Genomic DNA, 20,652 nt, shown 5'->3' on the forward strand with positions numbered 1-20,652 from the left:
TGTTTCCTTAATATATGATATTTGGCTTACTATGACTCCGCATTGCATAACTGATCTACATTATTTCCTTAGTATATAATATTTGGCTTAATATGACTCCACATTGCATAACTGATCTACATTGTTTCCTTAGTATATGATATTTGGCTTACAATGACTCTGCATTGCATAGCTGATCTACATTGTTTCTTCAGTATATGATATTGACTTTTTATGTTTTGCATCGCATAGCCTGGATAAGGCTAATGGCATTAATGGACTTATCGGCATGTTTCCATATTACTCTAATATTACATACTTGGCACCTACCTTGAGCACACACTTACACCACCCTCTAAGCTTTCAATAAGCTTATGCATGATAGATGCGTGTAGGTGGCGTTAGGTCGCGGCAACGTTGAGCTTGGAGCATGCAGCAGTCTTCTGAAGCTTTGATTTTTAATATATGTATATTTCCCTTTCAGCAGTGTATTCAACTATTCATATTAGTGGATATATGATGATGATATTGTCTTTGTGATTTGGGTAAACTTGTGGTTATGCTTGTTATGAAACAAATGTACATTGAAAATCCTCCTTGTAGATCCCAGAATCGAAAATATGGCGTAAGGGTGCTGGAAGTCGAGAATGGGGTATTATGGAGGCTGTCAGCACCGGATTCGGGGATAGTGAATTTTGTGAGCTCGGTTTCTGAGTTTGGGGCATGACAAGTCGAAACAGAGCTTAGACCAGTCGAAGCTTCGACTAGTCGAGTCAGAGCTTAGACCATTCGAAGCATACGCAAATTCACTTCAAATCTTTGATTTTCTTCATTCTTTAATTGGTTTCCTTGGATCTTGAGGTCTTGAAATCTTCATTCTTGGTCTCTTAAGATCCATCCCATGCCTTGGTGATTCTTGAGCATTAAATCCATGCTTTTAACATTCTTTTCAATCCAAGCTCTCAGATTCACCTTGCAACACAAACATGTATAAAATATAACATTAAGCAGCATCGTCTTCATAAAACCAAGATGTAAACAGGAAAAATATGTAATATTTGACATTCATCACACCCCTAACCAGCATTTTGCTAGTCCCGAACAAAACATGCGAAAGATATTTCAAAAACCATTGTATAATTTTAATAAGCTCAAGCGGTTATAAAGATAATCCATTCCATAAAAATCTAGGATACATTAGTATTGAGCAGTATTTCCTCCAAAAGTCTAGCATAGTAAATCTCATAGTCAAGTTCAAAGCATTAATCCTCCAATTAGAACAATTCTAAACATTGAGTTCCATGGGTGCATAGTGAAGTCTAGACTTATCGCAATCAAAGGTTCAATTTTTCATTTTTCATGATAATATTGATAATCAGAAGAGCATTCAGGACAACCAAAACCTAAACCAAAACTTGTCTTACAGTTCATCTTTTCATTCATTGTCAATTTTTTAGCTTTTGATTTTTCCATTGATGGCTTTCACGCTATGTCAACCTTTTTAAAGATCTTTAATAGGTAGTCATTTTCAACGACAATTGTTTTCTTTTTAGCTGGGTATTACTTCTTTTTTTTTTCATTTGAACATGATGGACAAATTCACCAGGTTGGTTCCTTTCATGCTTAATAATCACCAAGTTAAGACTCTGTTGGAGCATAAAATAATGAAGAAAGATTGAAAAAGGAGAAGATCAAAAGGGAGTTGGAAGAATGAGGAAGAAAGAAGAAGATCAAGCATCATGTTCAGTAGTTGCGCAATCAGTAGTTGGTTGCGCGGATCGTGCAAACAACTTAATTCATTATACGGGCCGCGCAAAGGATTTCCTCCATTGTACGGACCATGCAACTGACTTCTCCATTGCGTGGGTCCTGCAACCAAGATCAGATATAGATTGTTATGGATGGTTAGATCTAATGCAAGGTGGGCCCCATTGCATAAAAATCAAATGTTCGCACGTGTGGGGGCCTATAAATACCCCACTCCTCCTCTCATTAGAGGGAGAGAAGAATTTCAAAAGAGGAGTAGAGCTCTGAAGGAAGACTGAAGGTGAGAAGGGGTAACAGTTATTGGTTGCGTGGGTCACGCAATCAACAACTTGTTGCGTGGGTTGCGCAACCAGGCCATTATATGGCTAGTTACAAAAAGGGCCAAAGTGCTGCCGAAATCATTCAGTTCTATCTTCATCGCTCCAAGCTCTCCTTTTGCACAAGGGACAAGTTCAAAAAGGGGGAAAGATCAAATGATCAAATCAACACAACATTCCTCCTAAGGAGATGACCGAAGTAGATGTTAAAATGCTGCCGAATTTGAGATTTGACATTCAAACTTTGTTAATTTCAGTTCATGTATTTCAAATGATCTATCTTAGAATCAAGGGATATTAGAGGATGTAAACGAACTCAGCACTATTAATACAATGATTGCTTTGTATATTCTTTCTTTGGTATGTTCTAATAAGATAATTCCCCAAATTTAATGCATTTGTTTCTTATTCGAAACACACTCCAATATCACATTGAAGCTCTAATGCGAAACTAAATGTGACATGTGAAATCATGACTCAATCAATGTTTAAAACTTCTAATCATGGATTAATAATTCGAACTTAATTTTGGGATCTCCCAAGTGACTAAAATCCAAGAGGCATAAAGCATCAACATTAAGCATCTTATAATTCTAATTCATGGATTAACTTCGAAATCACTTGAATTCACAGAATTTTCAGAATTTTTCAGAAAATTTTTTACAATTTTGCTCAAAGACTAAGGAAATAACTGATTAGCCTGCCCAATCCACACCTCCCAACCTAAAATCTACATTGTCCTCAATGTAAAAGAGATAAGCATGCAATGCACATGAGGCAAGGGGAAAAAAAAGGAGTAGTGATGGAAAAGTAGTACCTGAAGAAGGAAGTTTGAGGCTTTGGTACAGTTCTCAGCATAAAATGGGTTATCACACAGACTAAACAACTGAAAACAAACCATCCTAGTGCTAAATCTTATGAAAGCAGTAAACCTAACTATACCTCCATCAAACTAGGAGATCAATCCTGGTAGACAGGATCAGTCAGAGGTATGGACATGTCCACTGAATTAAATTTCTCAACAAATGGCTTTAAACGGTGTCCATTCACTTTGAAAGCATTGCCATTTATTGGATTTACTATTTCGAGGGCCCCATGAGGATAAACATTAGTGACAGTGAAAGAGTCGGTCCAACGAGATCAGAGTTTACCCGAAAAAAGGTGTAACTGAGAATTATACAGAAGGACTTTTTGGCCAGTCAAGAATGATTTACGAAGGATGTTCTTGTCATGGAATACCTTTATTCTATCCTTGTAAATTCTCGAGTTCTAGTAAGCATCATTCCAGATTTTCTCGAGTTTATTCAACTGAAGTTTGTGTAGCGAGCCAATGTTGTCCAGATTGAAATTCAGATTTTTAATAGTCTAGTAGGCTTTATGTTCTAACTCTATATGTAAGTGACAAGCTTTCCCATAGACGAGTCTGAAGGGAGACATTCCAATGGGGGTCTTAAAGGCAGTACAGTAAGCCCATAAAGCATCGGTCAAGCGAATTGACCAATCTTTACGGTCAGTGTTAACCATTTTCTGCATAATGTGTTTAATTTTCCCATTGGAAATTTTAGCTTGCCTACTTGTCTGTGGATGGTATGGAGTGCTCACTTTGTGAGAAATGCCATATTTCTTCATTAAATCAAATAGCCTATTGCAGAAGTGTGAACTTTCATCATTAATGATGGCTCGAGGCATTCTGAACCGGGAATGGATGTTTTCATTTAAAAATCTTATGACCGTTCGATGGTCATTGTTCCAGCACAGGACCACTTTAACCCATTTAGTGACATAGTCTATTGCTAATAGAATGTATACGTTCCCAAAGGATAGGGGGAATGGTCCCATGAAATTGATGTCACAACAATCATACTTCAATGATCAGAATAGGGTTCAGAGGCATCATATTTCGATGGGACAATGCTCCCAATTTTTGACAACGCTCACGAGCTTTGTGAAACTCATGAGTATCTCTGAACATACTAGGTGTAACGCCCCAGTTTTCAGGACCCGAGTATATGACCCGTGTCCTAGAAACTCGAGTGTTAACCTTAAAAGAAGGTTAGATATAATATTTTTTTATTAGAGTAAGCAAATGAGCGTAGTGTGGACAAATTGACGAAAAGAAAAATTACAATATCATTTAAATATGCCCATAATGACTTATACAAACCAATGTCTCCAAAATTAACAAATACAAGAATTACATGATCTAATACTTGAGAAATAATAGAAAGCATATAAATATAAGCCGCAAGATCACACAGCTCCTCCAAGCATACAGTCAAGCATTCCTGGTGATCGTACCCTGCTCCTTATCAAGTCTGAGCATGCATATCACTTAAGCCATCTGTACTACCTGTACGGTTTTATATTTGATGGATGAGTGGCCAACTCAGTGTGAGTTCTCCTCAAGATTACACACCGCCGCATTAGGTAAGAAATAGTATAAAACATCCAAACAACCAAAATAGAGTAAATGTAGTCTTATTAGGAGCATGGATGCATGAATGCAATCATTGACCGGGGTAAACCATCCGGACGGTCAGTGCCCCAGGAAAAACATCCAGACAGGCAATGGGATCGTCACCCAAGGATGTGACTGGTCATCAGCGCAACACGTGGCGTAATCGTATGGGCATGAGTGATCCAAGTCATCATCATAAATCGATCGGCTGGTCATTAGCGCAACACGTGGCGTAATCGTATGGGCATAATGATTCAAGCCGTCGTAATATGCTATGCATGCATGATTTGCCAAGTCATTATTAGTCCATTTACAACCAATCAATTTAGATAAGCTCAAAGGTCACTATGGGGAGCACATGGCCCAGCGTAGGCCGACAGCTCAAGCATAGTGTCCCATTACCACCATCCCTGGCTCATGAGGCTACCATCTTAGGATGTTTAATGGAAACCTGTCGACTGGTGGCCAATCATATTACAGTATATGGGGCTTACCATTGCATGGTTGCACGGTATAAAATATCGAACCCATGTAGAGAAAATACTAGAACAAAGCCACATAGGGCGATATCAAACAAGACACATAGGGCAAATTTTCAAAATAGGCCTCATAGGGCGAGCATTAAAACCATGCGATAAAAGACCATCCTTGAAAACCATTGGACACAACAACCCTGGATGGTAGGCCCACATCAATGATCCATTTATACCACTACTCAATAACCACTAAGTCGAAGGTCCATTTTAATCACAACTAGTCGAGTTACATCCCAAGTATGGGTGTACATTTATAGGTGGGGGTTTTCCACTAATGTACCAGTTTAAAGTCCATAAGCAATACACAAATAATCGACAAGCATGAACAAATATACAGGATGAACATTAAACAGGCAATATGGCAATTTAATTTCCACCAGCTAACACATGTGATTATAAGAGAGAGATATCAATTATAATTTTTAATAAAAACTATAACTTAAGCTAATGAGAAGATGGAAAGCTCAAGGGAAAGAATCATTACCTCACGATCGAATTGTCACTAGTGTCGCTAAGTGCTTGCTCCCTTAGAATTGAATCCTACCACAGATCATGAGCTTATATCATTAGATCCAAGTTCCACGCACTAACTTGGTTTAAGATCATATCCTAGGGTTTGAGTTATCTATCTTAGGGGATTTATTGTAGGGTTAGGGTTTTTTCCTAGAGCTTAGTTGTAGTCTTAACTCTAGGGTTTAAATTGTAGTTGATGTGTTATAGCTTATAAATTATTTACTAACATTAGTGTTATAAATATTAGTTAATAATCATTATGATGACAAGTCATATTATGATATATTACTTATTATAAAAACAAAACACTAGCATTTAATAATGATATCGTTTTAATCCCTTGTATGTAATAACTTTCATTAGGATAGATAATGTACTAATGGTTATGCATCCTAATATTTAACAATCGTAATAATGATGGAAATGGTAACGATGTTAATTAGAAAATAATTGTTAACATTAGTGTTACAATTAATATTGGTTAGTGTAGCAAAATAATCATTAAGGTGATGTCAATGACTATTAATAATAGATATTTAAGAATGATGGATAAGATACTACTATTTAATAGTTGCATTTTGTTTATAATAATTTGTTTAACAAAATGATCCACCAATGGCTAATCTTTGCTAATATTAGTAATCCTAATAATAACAACGATAATATTCAATAACGGTACATCGAAACAAAACTAGAATGGGGAGAAAATGTTGACTCACCTTGTTGACTCAGATTCAGTCGAGTTGACTCAGCTATGCCCTTGCTCCCCTACTTCTCCCTCTCTCTCTCTCTCTCTCTCTCTCTCTCTCTCTCTTTGGAAATTACGGGTCAGACCCGCTTCGATCGGGCTGCCCGAACTAGTGCACTGCGAGTGCTCCTGCACTGTGTACATGTGCAAGGAAAATGTGGGGTCCACCAGTGGATTTAATGAAATCCACACCATCCATTAGTTTCTAGGTGTTCACTTAGGGCCTTAGAGCAAAGATGGGACAGACCCAAGGTCCAGGTGGGCCATACTTTTAGGTTTCACGACGTAATGGTGGATTCTCATCAATATAGTGGTTAGATCACTCCGAAATTGAGCGTCGACGGTTAAAAGACCTAAATGGGCCACTTGCAAGCTCACATCATGCATTGCTAACTAATTTTGTTGCTATTGCCTATTACTTAAAGTCTCATATAAATTTAATTTTAATATTAATATACTACTTTATACATGTATATAAATAAAATTTCTAATATTAACATGCTTCTACATACATGCTATTAATCACATATTTATTAATACATAATTCATAATATTACATTATAGATTATACATATGAATGAATTGAAGATTATACGATATCATGTTTTAATTAAAATTATATTTGTATTTAATAATGTTGTGAAATTATTATTCCTTATTTTTATTTAATATAATATTATTTTTATAATATTTATATATATTAAATACGTACATATCATTTTAGCATGAAATTTTCAATTTTTACCAAGTACATACACTTCATAGTTTATATATTTAGGTTGCATTATTTATACATTTATATTAAATTAATCTATATGGTAACACTCGAGTATTGTAAAGTACGGGGTGTTATGTTACAATCTACCCCCCTTAAAGAGAATTTCGTCCCCGAAATTTAGTGCTTCTATTATTATTAGGGATGATGATAATATCCATTATTTTCCTACACATACAAACGTATGCCAGTAGGCGTCCAAAACTAAGGTCGTTACAATCTACCCCCCTTAAAGAAAATCTCGACCCCGAGATTTGGTAACACGTAGTTCGATTATTTGCATTGTGAGTGATTTAGTTATCCTAAACATTTACCCTATTTCGTATATGTATAAGTGTGAAATCATGTTTCATATATTCTCAACAAGCCACGTCGAAAGTTTTCATGACCCTTATGCCTATAATCTAGTAGATTGACTGGCGTGTTTAGGTTCAACTAAAGGTCATAAATCATTTATGTATTAACTAGAGCTAGGGAATTATTCTAATGCTCATGAACAACGAGATTACTAAGATTATAAGTTCATTTTGGTGGCCAATATACATATCTTATCTTTCCTTTTATTCCCGTTTACCTCTATTAATAGTTCCCCACCACCTAAAGTACAATACGATTTTCCAGTGTTCGAGCTGTCTTGGACAAATGGTTGTAGTGGGTTTGAGTCCGATACAACGATCCTTTGCCTACGTAGAACAAAGGATTACTAGTATCAATTCATAATCCTACAAAATCTCGATCCTTTGCTTGATCAGGGCATTGAATCATTGAGACTTGCTAGGAATTAGAAATTAGGTCAAACTGCGTACTCATCGCATAAACATGATTCCATCAATCCGTGACCCCAATTATTCGAAGCTCATGGGAAACATCATTTGGCCATTTATTTTCATAACGAACAAGACTATGTGGCCCATTACACTTCCAATGCGCACTCTGATTGTCCAAACATAAGATCTTAGGACCAAGGTTTCTACATGAAATCTAAGTTTGAATTTTTATTTTTATTTTTATTTTTATTTTTCAAGTTCACCTAGGATTCCAAACCTAGTCTCGATATGCTTAGCCTATGGTTGAAAATTTACTTAAGATTCTATAAGTTCACCCCTAGCTAATCTTTACATGCTGATGGGAAATGTTATATCTAAGTAAGAGGATGTATTAGGCAATTTAAACTACATTCATAGTAAGATTTCTTAAGTTCAGGGAGTGCATATACTCAATCCTATGTACGGTCTAGGGGATAAAGAATTTCCTATGAAGTCTGAGTTCGTTCGATAGACTAGTTATCATGCCAACATTGTTTCCAACTAAGAGATCCCGAAAGGGTTGAATTTCTAGATACCTAAGGATTGTTCATTGAGAGTCAAGCTTAAGGAACATCAAATTCAACTTCAGACACATCATAGTGGGTACTTGTCCTCTCACAACACACGAGTTTAATTCCTAAATGATAATTCTAATAGCTTTCAAGGGAACTATGGTTTATGTTCCTAAGTTCAAATGATTGAACTTAAAATGTTCTAAATTCATTTCTAAGTTCTTTGGTCATCCAAACAAGTTTCTAGGGGCCTAAAATTCTGAGTCCCTATATCCTCAATTTCTCCCAACTGTAGGGGACATCACATAAGTTCAAATGGTTATTCTAATCATTTCTAAGGGATTTCTACATAAGTTTAAAGTCCAGTCGTCTAACTTAAAATTCTCAAGGGAGTCTAGAGTTTGAGATTTCTACGTTTCCAATTTTCTCTTATTTTAAGGGAATCCTGCATATATTCAAATGACTAATCTAATAATTCTCAAGGGAACCTAAAGTTTTCATTTCTAAGTTTGAATGACTAAACCTAAAATTTTCAAGGGAATCTAAGATCATTTCTAAGTTCCATGGTTAACCAAACAACTGTCCAGGGGGCCTAACATTTTGATTTCCTATGTTCTCAATTCCTTCTAGCTACAAAGGAAATCCTCAATAGTTGCTCTAATAATTCTAAGGGAACCTAAGTTTAGGTCTCTACATTTCCAATCATCCTTCTAAGACTAAGGGAAATTTTCCTAAGTTCAAATTTCTAGTTTCAATTATTCTAACATAAGACATTTAAAGTTTGCATAAGTACATTTCCTAAGGCCAAGTTTATCCAAACTATGCTCTGATACCAAGTTGTAATGCTCCGACTTTTCAGGACCCGAGTATATGACCCGTGTCCCAGAAACCCGAGTGTTAACCTTAAAAGATGGTCAGATATAATATTTTTATATCAGAGTAAGCAAATGAGCGTAGTGTGGACAAATCGACGTAAAGAAAAATTACATTATCATTCAAATATGCCCATAATGACTTATACAAACCAGTGTCTCCAAAATTAAATAATTCAAGAATTACATGAACTAATACATGAGAAATAATAGAAAGTATATAAATATAAGCCGCAAGATCACACAGCTCCTCCAAGCATACAGTCAAGCATTAACATACAGTCAAGCATTCTTGGTGATCGTATCCTGCTCCTTATCAAGTCTGAGCATGTATATCACTTAAGCCACCCATACTACCTGTATGGTTTTATATTTGATGGATGAGTGGCCAACTCAGTGTAAATTTCCCTCAAGATTACACACCGCCACATTAGGTAAGAAAAAGTATAAAACATCCAGACAACCAAAACAGAGTAAATGCAGTCTTATTAGGTGCATGAATGCATGAATGCAATCATCGACCCGGGTAAACTATCCGGACGGTCGGTGCCCCAGGAAAAACATCCAGACAGGCAATGAGGTCGTCACCCAAGGATGTGACTGGTCATCAGCGCAACACGTGGCGTAATCGCATGGGCATGAGTGATCCAAGTCATCATCATAAATCAATCGGCTGGTCATTAGTGCAACACGCGACGTAATCGTATGGGCATAATGATCCAAGCCGTTGTAGTATGCTATGCGTGCATGATTTGTCAAGTCATTATTAGTCCATTTACAACCAACCAATTTAGATAAGCTCAAAGGTCACTACGGGGAGCACATGGCCCAGCGTAGGCCAACAGCTCAAGCATAGTGTCCCATTACCACCATCCCCGGCTCATGAGGCTACCATCTTAGGATGTTTAATGGAAACCTGTCGACTAGTGGCCAATCATATTACAGTATATGGGGCTTACCATTGCATGGTTGCACGGTATAAAATATCGAACCCATGTAGAGAAAATACTAGAACAAAGCCACATAGGGCGATATCAAACAAGACACATAGGGCAAATTTTCAAAACAGGCCTCATAGAGCGAGTATCAAAACCATGCGATAAAAGACCATCCTTGAAAACCATTGGACACAACAACCCTAGATGGTAGGCCCACATCAATGATCCATTTAGACCACTACTCAATAACCACTAAGTCGAAGGTCCATTTTAATCACAACCAGTCGGGTTACATCCCAAGTATGGGTGTACATTTATAGGTGGGGGTTTCCCACTAATGTACCAGTTTAAAGTCTATAAGCAATACACAAATAATCCACAAGCATGAACAAATATACAGGATGAACATTAAACATGCAATATGGCAATTCAATTTCCACCAGCTAACACATGTTATTATAAGAGAGAGATATCAATTATAATTTTTAATAAAAACTATAACTTAAGCTAATGAGAAGATGGAAAGCTCAAGGGAAAGAATCATCACCTCACGATCGAATCGTCACTAGTGTCGCTAAGTGCTTGCTCCCTTAGAATTGAATCCTACCACAGATCATGAGCTTATATCATTAGATCCAAGTTCCAGGCACTAACTTGGTTTAAGATCATATCCTAGGGTTTGAGTTATCTATCTTAGGGGATTTATTGTAGGGTTAGGGTTTTTTCCTAGAGCTTGGTTGTAGTCTTAACTCTAGGGTTTAAATTGTAGTTGATGTGTTATAGCTTATAAATTATTTACTAATGTGATGACAATTCATATTATGATATATTACTTATTATAAAAACAATACACTAGCATTTAATAATGATATCGTTTTAATCCCTTGTATGTAATAACGTTCATTAGGATAGATAATGTACTAATGGTTATGCATCCTAATATTTAACAATCCTAATAATGATGGAAATGGTAACGATGTTAATTAGAAAATAATTATTAACATTAGTGTTACAATTAATATTAGTTAGTGTAGCAAAATAATCATCAAGGTGATGCCAATGACTATTAATAATAGATATTTAAGAATGATAGATAAGATACTACTATTTAATAGTTGCATTTTGTTTATAATAATTTATTTAACATAATGATCCACCAATGGCTAATCTTTGCTAATATTAGTAATCCTAATAATAACAACGGTAATATTCGATAAAGGTACATCGAAACAAAACTAGAATGGGGAGAACATGTTGACTCACCTTGTTGACTCGGATCGAGTCGAGTTGACTTAGCTACGCCCTTGCTCCCCTACTTCTCTCTCTCTCTTTTTGAAAATTGCGGGTCATACCCGCTTTGACCGGGCTGCCCAAACTAGTGCACTGCGTGTGCTCCTGCACTGTGTACATGTGCAAGGAATATGTGGGGTCCACTAGTGGATTTGATGAAATCTACATGTCCATTAGTTTCTAGGGGTTCACTTAGGGCCTTAGACCAAACATGGGGCAGACCCAAGGTCCAGGTGGGCCATACTTTTAGGTTTCACGACCTAATGGTGAATTCTCATCAATATAGTGGTCAGATCACTCCGAAATTGAGCGTCGACGGTTAAAAGACCTAAATGGGCCACTTGCAAGCTCACATCATGCATTGCTAACCAATTTTGTTGCTATTGCCTATTGCTTAAAGTCTCATATAAATTTAATTTTAATATTAATATACTACTTTATACATGTATATAAATAAAATTCCTAATATTAACATGCTTCTACATACATGCTATTAATCACATATTTATTAATACATAATTCATATTATTACATTATAAATTATACATATGAATGAATTGAAGATTATACGATAACATGTTTTAATTAAAATTATATTTGTATTTAATAATGTTGTGAAATTATTATTCCTTATGTTTATTTAATATAATATTATTTTTATAATATTTATATATATTAAATATGTACATATCATTTTAGCATGAAATTTTCAATCTTTACCAAGTACATACACTTCATAGTTTATATATTTAGGTTACATTATTTATACATTTATATTAAATTAATCTATATGGTAACACTCGAGTATTGTAAAGTACGGTGTGTTACAATCTATCCCCCTTAAAGAGAATTTCGTCCCCGAAATTCAGTGCTTCTATTATCATTAGGGATGATGATAATATCTATTATTTTTCTACATGTACAAATGTATGCCACTAGGTGTCCAAAACTGAGGTCGTTACACTAGGCCAGTAAAAGCCTCACTGCAGAATTTTAGCTGTGGTCCTTTTAGCAGAGAAGTGACCACCATAGCCATAGTCCTTTTAAAAAAAAGGAGACACATCTCCTTAGAATTTGGTCTAGGCAATATTTAAACAAGTATGGATTGTCCCAAAAGAACTTACGTACCTCGGCGAAGAACTTTTTCTTATCTTGCGCAGTCCAATGTGTCGATGTGAAACTTATGGCAAGATAATTAGCAATATCAGTAAACCATGGTAATTGGGAGAGTTTAAACAATTGTTCATCAGGGAACATGTCATTTATGGGTGTCATCTCAAGGGAATCAGGAAGATTAAGCCTCGAAAGATGGTCAGCCCCTACGTTCTCTACCCCCTTTTTATCTTTTATTTACAAATCAAAATCCTGGAGTAGGAGGATCCATCTTATCAAGCGGGGTTTGGCATCATTCTTAGAAAGAAGATACTTCAATGCCGCATGATCAGTGTAGATGATGATCTTAAATCTGATCAAGTAGGACCTAAATTTGTCCAAAGCGAATACTACAACTAAGAGTTTCTTCTCCATAGTAGAATAGTTCACTTGGGTAGAATTTAGAGTTCTACTTGCATAGTGAATAATGTAAGGCTTCTTTTCTTTTCTCTGGCCAAACACTGCCCCAATAGCATAGTTGGATGCATCACACATGATTTCAATAAGGATCTACCAATCGGGTGGCTACATGATAGGTGCGGTTGTTAACATGCCCTTGAGCTTAATGAAAGCTTCTTGGATTGCTCAGTCTACTTGTATGGTACATCCTTTTGAAGTAGATTGCATAAAGGATGAGAGAGGTGACTAAAGTCCTTTATAAATCATCTGTAAAAACTGGCATGTCCTAAGAAGGACCACATGTCACGTATGCTCTTGGGTGGAGGTAGGTTGGAGATAAGATCGATTTTGGCCTTATATACTTCATTTCGTTTGTATGAAATTATATGTCTAAGAACTATTCCATTAGGAACCCTGAATTGATACTTCTCCCAATTTAGTACCAAATTCTTTTCCTCACATTGCTTCAGCACCTTTTTCAGACTTTCCAAACACTCGCTAAAGGATGGACCAAAAATGGAGAAGTCGTCCATGAAAACCTCAAAATATTGCCTCACCATGTCAGAAAAATACTCAACATGCATTGCTGAAAGGTGGCAGGAGTATTACACAGTCCGAATGGCATCCTTTGATAAGGAAAGGTGCCAAAAGGACAAGTGAACATGGTCTTTTCTTGATCTTCAAGGGCTATCTTGATCTAATTGTAACTCGAATATCAATCAAAGAAAAAATAGTATGAGTGACTAGCTAGCCTTTCTAAAATTTGATCAATGAAGGGCAAAGAAAAGTGGTCATTCCTTGTGATAGTATTCAATTTCCTATAGTCAATGCATATTCTTCAACCAGTAGTAACTCTAGTTGCACGAGTTCATTGTTGGCATTAGCTATGATGATGATTTCGGACTTCTTAGGAACCACCTGAGTTGGACTCACCCATTGACTATCGGATATCAGGTATATGATACCTACATCCAATAGTTTAAGTTCCTCAACTTTAATGACTTCCTTCATATTTGTATTTAATTTACATTGTGGTTGCCGAGAGGTCTTCGAATTATCCTCTAGATAAATGCGATGAGTACAAATCGAAGGGTTAATTCCCTGAGATCCATAATTGACCATCCAAGGGCTCCCTTATGCTCAATGAGAGTAGAAATGAGCATACTCTCTTGTTCTTACTCAAGGTGGGAAGAAATCACCATCAAGTATGTCTCATCTTGACCTAAGTAGACATATTTCAAATCAGAGGGCAAAGGTTTTAGGTCAAACTTTAGTGCCTTGAGGTTAGACGGTAGAGGCACTACATCAATTTGGGGAAATTCTTTAAATTGTGGCCTCCACCGATTAACTTCAAATACTGGCGCGGTATCCAGCATGGTCCCCATCTCCCTAATCATGTCATTATCAAAATCATGGGAGTGGACCAGGCACGTTTATAGAGAGTTAGAGGATAAGGTCAGAAGTGCTCTATCTTCCACGAGAGAATTAATTAGGTTAATATCGTGGGGATCGTCTTCATCCTCTAACTGTTTGCTTGTGTTGAAAAAGATATTTAACTCCAATATCATATTCCCAAAAGACATACTCATGACTCCATTCTTGTAATTAATGATTACATTTGAAGTGACAATGAATGGGCGAACAAGAATGATGAGAATTTGAGTGCTCATGTCCACGATGGGTTGAGTATCCAAGATGATAAAATCTACCGGATAGTAGAATTTGTCAACCTAGACTAACAAATCATCAATTTTCCCTCTCAGTACACGGACTGAGCGATTGGCAAGTTGTAACTTGGTTCAGGTGAGTTTTAATTCACCTAAACCCAGTTGCTCATAGACCGACTACAGGATCAGATTCACGCCCGCTCCTAAGTCAAGAAGTGCATGCCCATTCCGGTAGTTCCCAATTATGCAAGCAATGGTTGGGCTACCTAGATTTACTATCTTGATGGCCCCATGAGGATAAACATTAGTGACTATGAAGGGGCTGGTCTAACGAGATCGAAGTTTGCCTAAAAAAAGGTGTAACCGAGAATTGTACAGAAGGACTTTTTGGCCAGTCAAGAATGATTTACGAAGGATGTTCTTGTCATGGAACACCTTCATTCTGTCCTTATAAATTCTTGAGTTCTCATAAGCATCATTTTGGATTTCCTCAAGTTCATTCAACTGAAGTTTGCGTAGCGAGCCAATGTTATCCAGATTGAAATTCAGATTTTTAATAGCCTAGTAGGCTCTATGTTCTAACTCCACAGGTAAGTGACAAGATTTCCCATAGAGGAGTCTAAAGGGAGACATTCCAATGGGGGTCTTAAAGGTAGTATACTAAGCCCATAAAGCATCGATCAAGCGAATTGACCAATCTTTACGGTCAATGTTAACCGTTTTCTGCAGAATGTGTTTAATTTCCCATCACTAATGGCTTATTGCATAAGTGTGAACCTCCATCACTAATGATGGCTCGATGTGTTCTGAACCGGGGATGGATGTTTTCTTTTAAAAATCTAATGACCGTTCGTTGGTCATTGTTCCAGCATGGGACTGCTTCGACCCATTTAGTGACATAGTTTACTGCTAGTAGAATGTATAAGTTCCCAAAGGCTTGGGGGAATGGTCCCATGAAATCGATGCCCCAACAATCAAATGTTCAATGATCATAATAGGGTTTAGAGGTATCATATTTTGACGGGACAATGCTCCCAATTTCTGACAACGCTCACAAGCTTTGTAAAACTCATGAGTATCTCTGAACATAGTGGGCCAATAAAAGCCGTACTGCAGAATTTTGGCCATGGACTTTTTAGCAGAAAAGTCACCACCACAGGCCTAAGAGTGACGGAAGGAGATGACACTTTAATGTTCAATGTTGGGCACACATCTCCTTAAAATTTGGTCTGGGTAATATTTAAACAAGTATGGATCGTCTCAAAAGAACTTACGTACCTCGGCGAAGAACTTTTTCTTATCTTACACAGTCCAATGTGTTGGTGTGAAACTTGTGGTAAGATAATTAGCAACATCAACAAACCAAGGTAATTGGGAGAGTTTAAACAATTGTTCATCAGAGAATATGTCATTTATGGATGCTGTCTCGAGGGAATCAGGAAGATCAAGCCTCAAAATATGGTCAGGCACTACGTTCTCTACCCCTTTTTATCTTTTATTTCTAAATCAAATTCCTGGAGTAGGAGGATCCATCTTATCAAGCAGGGTTTGACGTCATTCTTCGAAAGAAGATACTTCAACGCCACATGATCAGTGTAGATGATGATCTTAAATCCGATCAAGTAGGCCCTAAATTTGTCCAAAGTGAAAACTACAGCTAAGAGTTCCTTCTCCATAGTAGAATAGTTCACTTGGGCAGAATTTAGATTTCTACTTTCATAGTGAATAACATAAGGCTTCTTTTCTTTTCTCTGGCCTAAAACCACCCCAATAGCATAGTCGGATGCATCGCACATGATTTCAAAAGGGATCTGCCAATCGGGTGGCTACATGATAGGTGCGGTTGTTAACATGCCCTTGAGCTTAATGAAAGCTTATTGGCATTGCTTAGTCCACTTGTATGGTACATCTTTTTGAAGTAGATTGCATAAAGGACGAGAGAAGTAACTAAAGTCCTTTATGAATCGTCTGTAAAAATTGAGGTGTCTTAAGAAGGATCGCACATCATGTATGCTCTTGGGTGGAGGTAGGTTGGAGATAAGATCGATTTTGGCCTTATCTACCTCAATTCCCTTGTACGAAATTATATGTCCAAGAACTATTCCCTTAGGAACCATGAAATGCCACTTCTCCCAATTTAGTACCAAATTCTTTTCCTCACATCACTTTGCACCTTTTTCAGACTTTCCAAACACTCGCTGAAGGATGGACCTAAAATGGAGAAGTCGACCATGAAGACCTCTAAATATTGCCTTACCATGTTAGAAAAAATACTCGACATGCATCGCTGAAAAGTGGCAGGGGCATTACGCAGTCCGAATGACATCCTTCGGTAAGCAAAGGTGCTAAAAGGACATGTGAACGTGGTCTTTTCTTGGTCTTCAAGGGCTATCTCAATCCAATTGTAGCCTAAATATCCGTCAAGGAAATAATAGTATGAGTAACCAGCTAGAGTTTCTAAAATTTGATCAATGAAGGGCAAAGGAAAGTGGTCCTTCCTTGTGATGATATTCAATTTCCTATAGTCAATGAACATTCTCCAACTAGTCGTAACTCTAGTTGGCATGAGTTCATTGTTGGCATTAGCTACGATAGTGATTCCGGACTTCTTAGGAACCACCTGAGTTGGACTCACCCATTGACTATCGGATGTGGGTATATATCGGGTATATGATACCCACATCCAATAGTTTAAGTACCTCAGCTTTAACCACTTCCTTTATGTTTAGATTTAATCTACATTTTGGTTGTCAGGAGGTCTTTGCATTATCCTCTAGATAAATGTGGTGAGTACAAATCAAAGGGTCAATTCCCTTGAGATCCACAATCGACCATCCAAGGGCTCCCTTATGCTCAATGAGAGTAGAAATGAGCATACTCTCTTGTTCTTGCTCAAGGTGGGAAGAAATCACCACCAGGTATGTCTCATCTTGACCTAAGTAGACATATTTTAAATAAGAGGGAAAAGTTTTTATGTCAAGCTTCGGTGCTTGAGGTTAGATGGTAGAGGCACTACATCAGTTTGGGGCAATTCTTCAAATTGTGGCTTCCACCAATTAACTTCAACTATTGGCACGGTATCCAGCATTGTAACGCCCTGAAATTCAGGGGTCGAGCATAACTCAACTCCCAAGTTTCAAAACATCACTAATGCAACATATTTAATGATGGATGTATGTTGTCTGCAAGAGTACATAAAACATGGAATAGATTAATCCAAATTGCAAACATAATTCAGGGATAAGTGATAGACGCAAGCGGAAGACTTAAAGAAACATATGTGTACATGTGTAAGTCCCTGAAGTACATATACATACCAGGTCATATTACAAGTGTTGCTATCAAATATACAAGCATCAAATGAAATTCATCTATTCCCCAAAAGAAAATCTAGAATTCTCGCGCATTAGGACATGGTTCACAAGAACCCGCCTGAAAACTACATAAAAGAAAATGCAACCTCATCATCCTCGAGCTCCTGCTCTGCCTCAGGGGTCGCATCAATATTTGCAACTAAGACAGAGTCTGGTGGGTGTTTAAACACCGTCCCAGAACGTGGGAGTGAGTGATTAACTCAGTGGAATAATAAAGTAAAGGTTAACATGTTATCAATTCAATCAACCAGTAATGATAAAGCAGAATAATCAAACATGTCCTAATTACTCTTGTTAGTGCAAGGATGTATGTAGAATGATGCGTGCCCTCGCCTGTACACCCTCAGCGTCTTCATCTTACATTACGCATGACATCACCTCAAGTGCTCCACCTCTTCTAGGCACATGCAATGCAGTGCATGAACATGATTACCAAGTTGCTATTAATCCTTTTTATACAGCAGGATTGGGAAGCTAAGGTACCTTCCTCATATCAATTTCCAAACAGTGATCCATTCTAGGGTCGTCAGTCTTAGGCATCTCAAACGATCATAGGGTTTTAGGTCACTGCAAAGGGCTCATCACCAATCAATGCACGCCTATCATACCTTCGTTACTACAATAAGGCTCGTCACCTCAATGTGGTATCTAGGTATGCTCGCAGTCACTACAAAGGGCTCGTCACCAATCAATGTAGCCGACTGCACGAATATAGTGTCCCATACCACCATAATCGGCTCACGAGTTTGGTTGCTCACTGGTCACTACGGGGAGGCTCGTCACCCCAGCGTAGGCCGATAGCTCGACCACGGTGTCCCATATGACCATGTCTGGCTCATGAGGCTTAGTGGATCTAGGTACAATGGTTAATAGGATTTTGCACTGGTAAGTTTGGTACCTTAGATTCAAGTAACAACGTTCATACATGGTGAACATACATCGGACAATCGGGTTACTTGACGGCTCGACTAGCACGAGCGCACGTTGGGTTGAACGACATAGAGTGCGCAAACACTCTGTGTGGCCAAACCACTGCTGACAACTCTAATACGACTCGGGTTCATCAAATCACGTCCTACGTGGTGAAAGCAACCTCAGCCACGAACTCAAGGCTGATTACCGATTTTCTGGACTATTTCATAGTCCCAAACACATTCCACTACAACAGATATTCATATAGAATTTAGAACAGTAATGGACCAATAATTCAAATCATGTAGTATGTGAGCATTTGCAGAATATCAACTCAACATGGATTTACACATAAGTAATGCTTGAAGTTAAACAACAAAGAATGTGACTCGCATGTAGGAAATCATACACATCAATAGGAGTGTTGAGAATCACTTCTCAACGCCCGCAATTAGGTTAATATATTACCCTTTAGACCATTCAGACATTTCTACAAACACTTAGAATACATAGGTCAACATACATGACGTATGTTGGAATACACACATTTGGACAATTCCTTTTGCCAAGGAGTTGTCACACATATAATTAGCACAAGTACATAACAAACAATCATGGTAAACGCATGTTCATATTTTATATGTATACGGTACTTTCTACATATACATAGAATACACAAATCTCAATATAACGCATACGTATCAGGAACACAGAATAAACATAACATTTGGCATGTGAAATCTCATCCATAACAAGAATAAACCATTAGCTGGCATTGAAAGCCTTGAAAACCATAACCTATACGAATATAGTCCGCACCTTAAACCAGAAATAGAGCACCGAACTGATTCAGACGATATGTCTTCGTCAACGGCAACTAGATAACCTAAGGCAAGAATAGAAATGAGCTACAACAACACATAAACCATTCTAAGCTCTAAAACATATTAGGGTTAGGTGATCTTACCCAATGATGAACTTAGAATCGCCGGAATAACGATTCAAAAGTGATGGTTTAAGGATGTAGAGTAATAGGAAAGAATCTCCAATGATTCACCAACTTCTCTCTCACTTTCTCTCTTTTTCTCTCTCTTTCTTAGCTAGGGTTAGGAAATTCGTATGGAAAAAAGAGTGAGGGTTTTAAGGTCTATATATAGGCCTAACATTGATGAAAATAGTCCCAGGGCCAAGGTATACTTAGGTTATAACCAAATCAGGCCTCTCTCGATCCAAAGGAACACTTCTGGTGGTCCCTTTTCCACGTGCGGTCATACTTAAGCTCACTGACCATGGATCTAGGTCAGGCTGAGTTTTTGTACCGATCGGCTTAACAGATCAGCCATGGTGGACCACACTCAATTCAACGGCCACCAAAAATCGATCAGGTCCACAAGCACCATGACATGCCTGGGCCATCTTCCCTGATCCGAGGATGAAATTGGGTCAGAATCCAACGGTCAGATTGCTTAAAATCGTCGCGCAAGCGACACGACTCAGATATCATAAAGTCACATTTAATTTCTCACAGTTCTCACACTCTTCACTCTGGACTCAATCAAATCGACCCAGGACATCATCTGGACTTAATTTTTGAGGTGATGACCAAGTCTAACATGGTGACCATAACTGTCTAAGAT

This window comes from Magnolia sinica, chromosome 13 (genome assembly GCF_029962835.1).
Source record: "Magnolia sinica isolate HGM2019 chromosome 13, MsV1, whole genome shotgun sequence".
Classification (NCBI taxonomy): domain Eukaryota; kingdom Viridiplantae; phylum Streptophyta; class Magnoliopsida; order Magnoliales; family Magnoliaceae; genus Magnolia; species Magnolia sinica.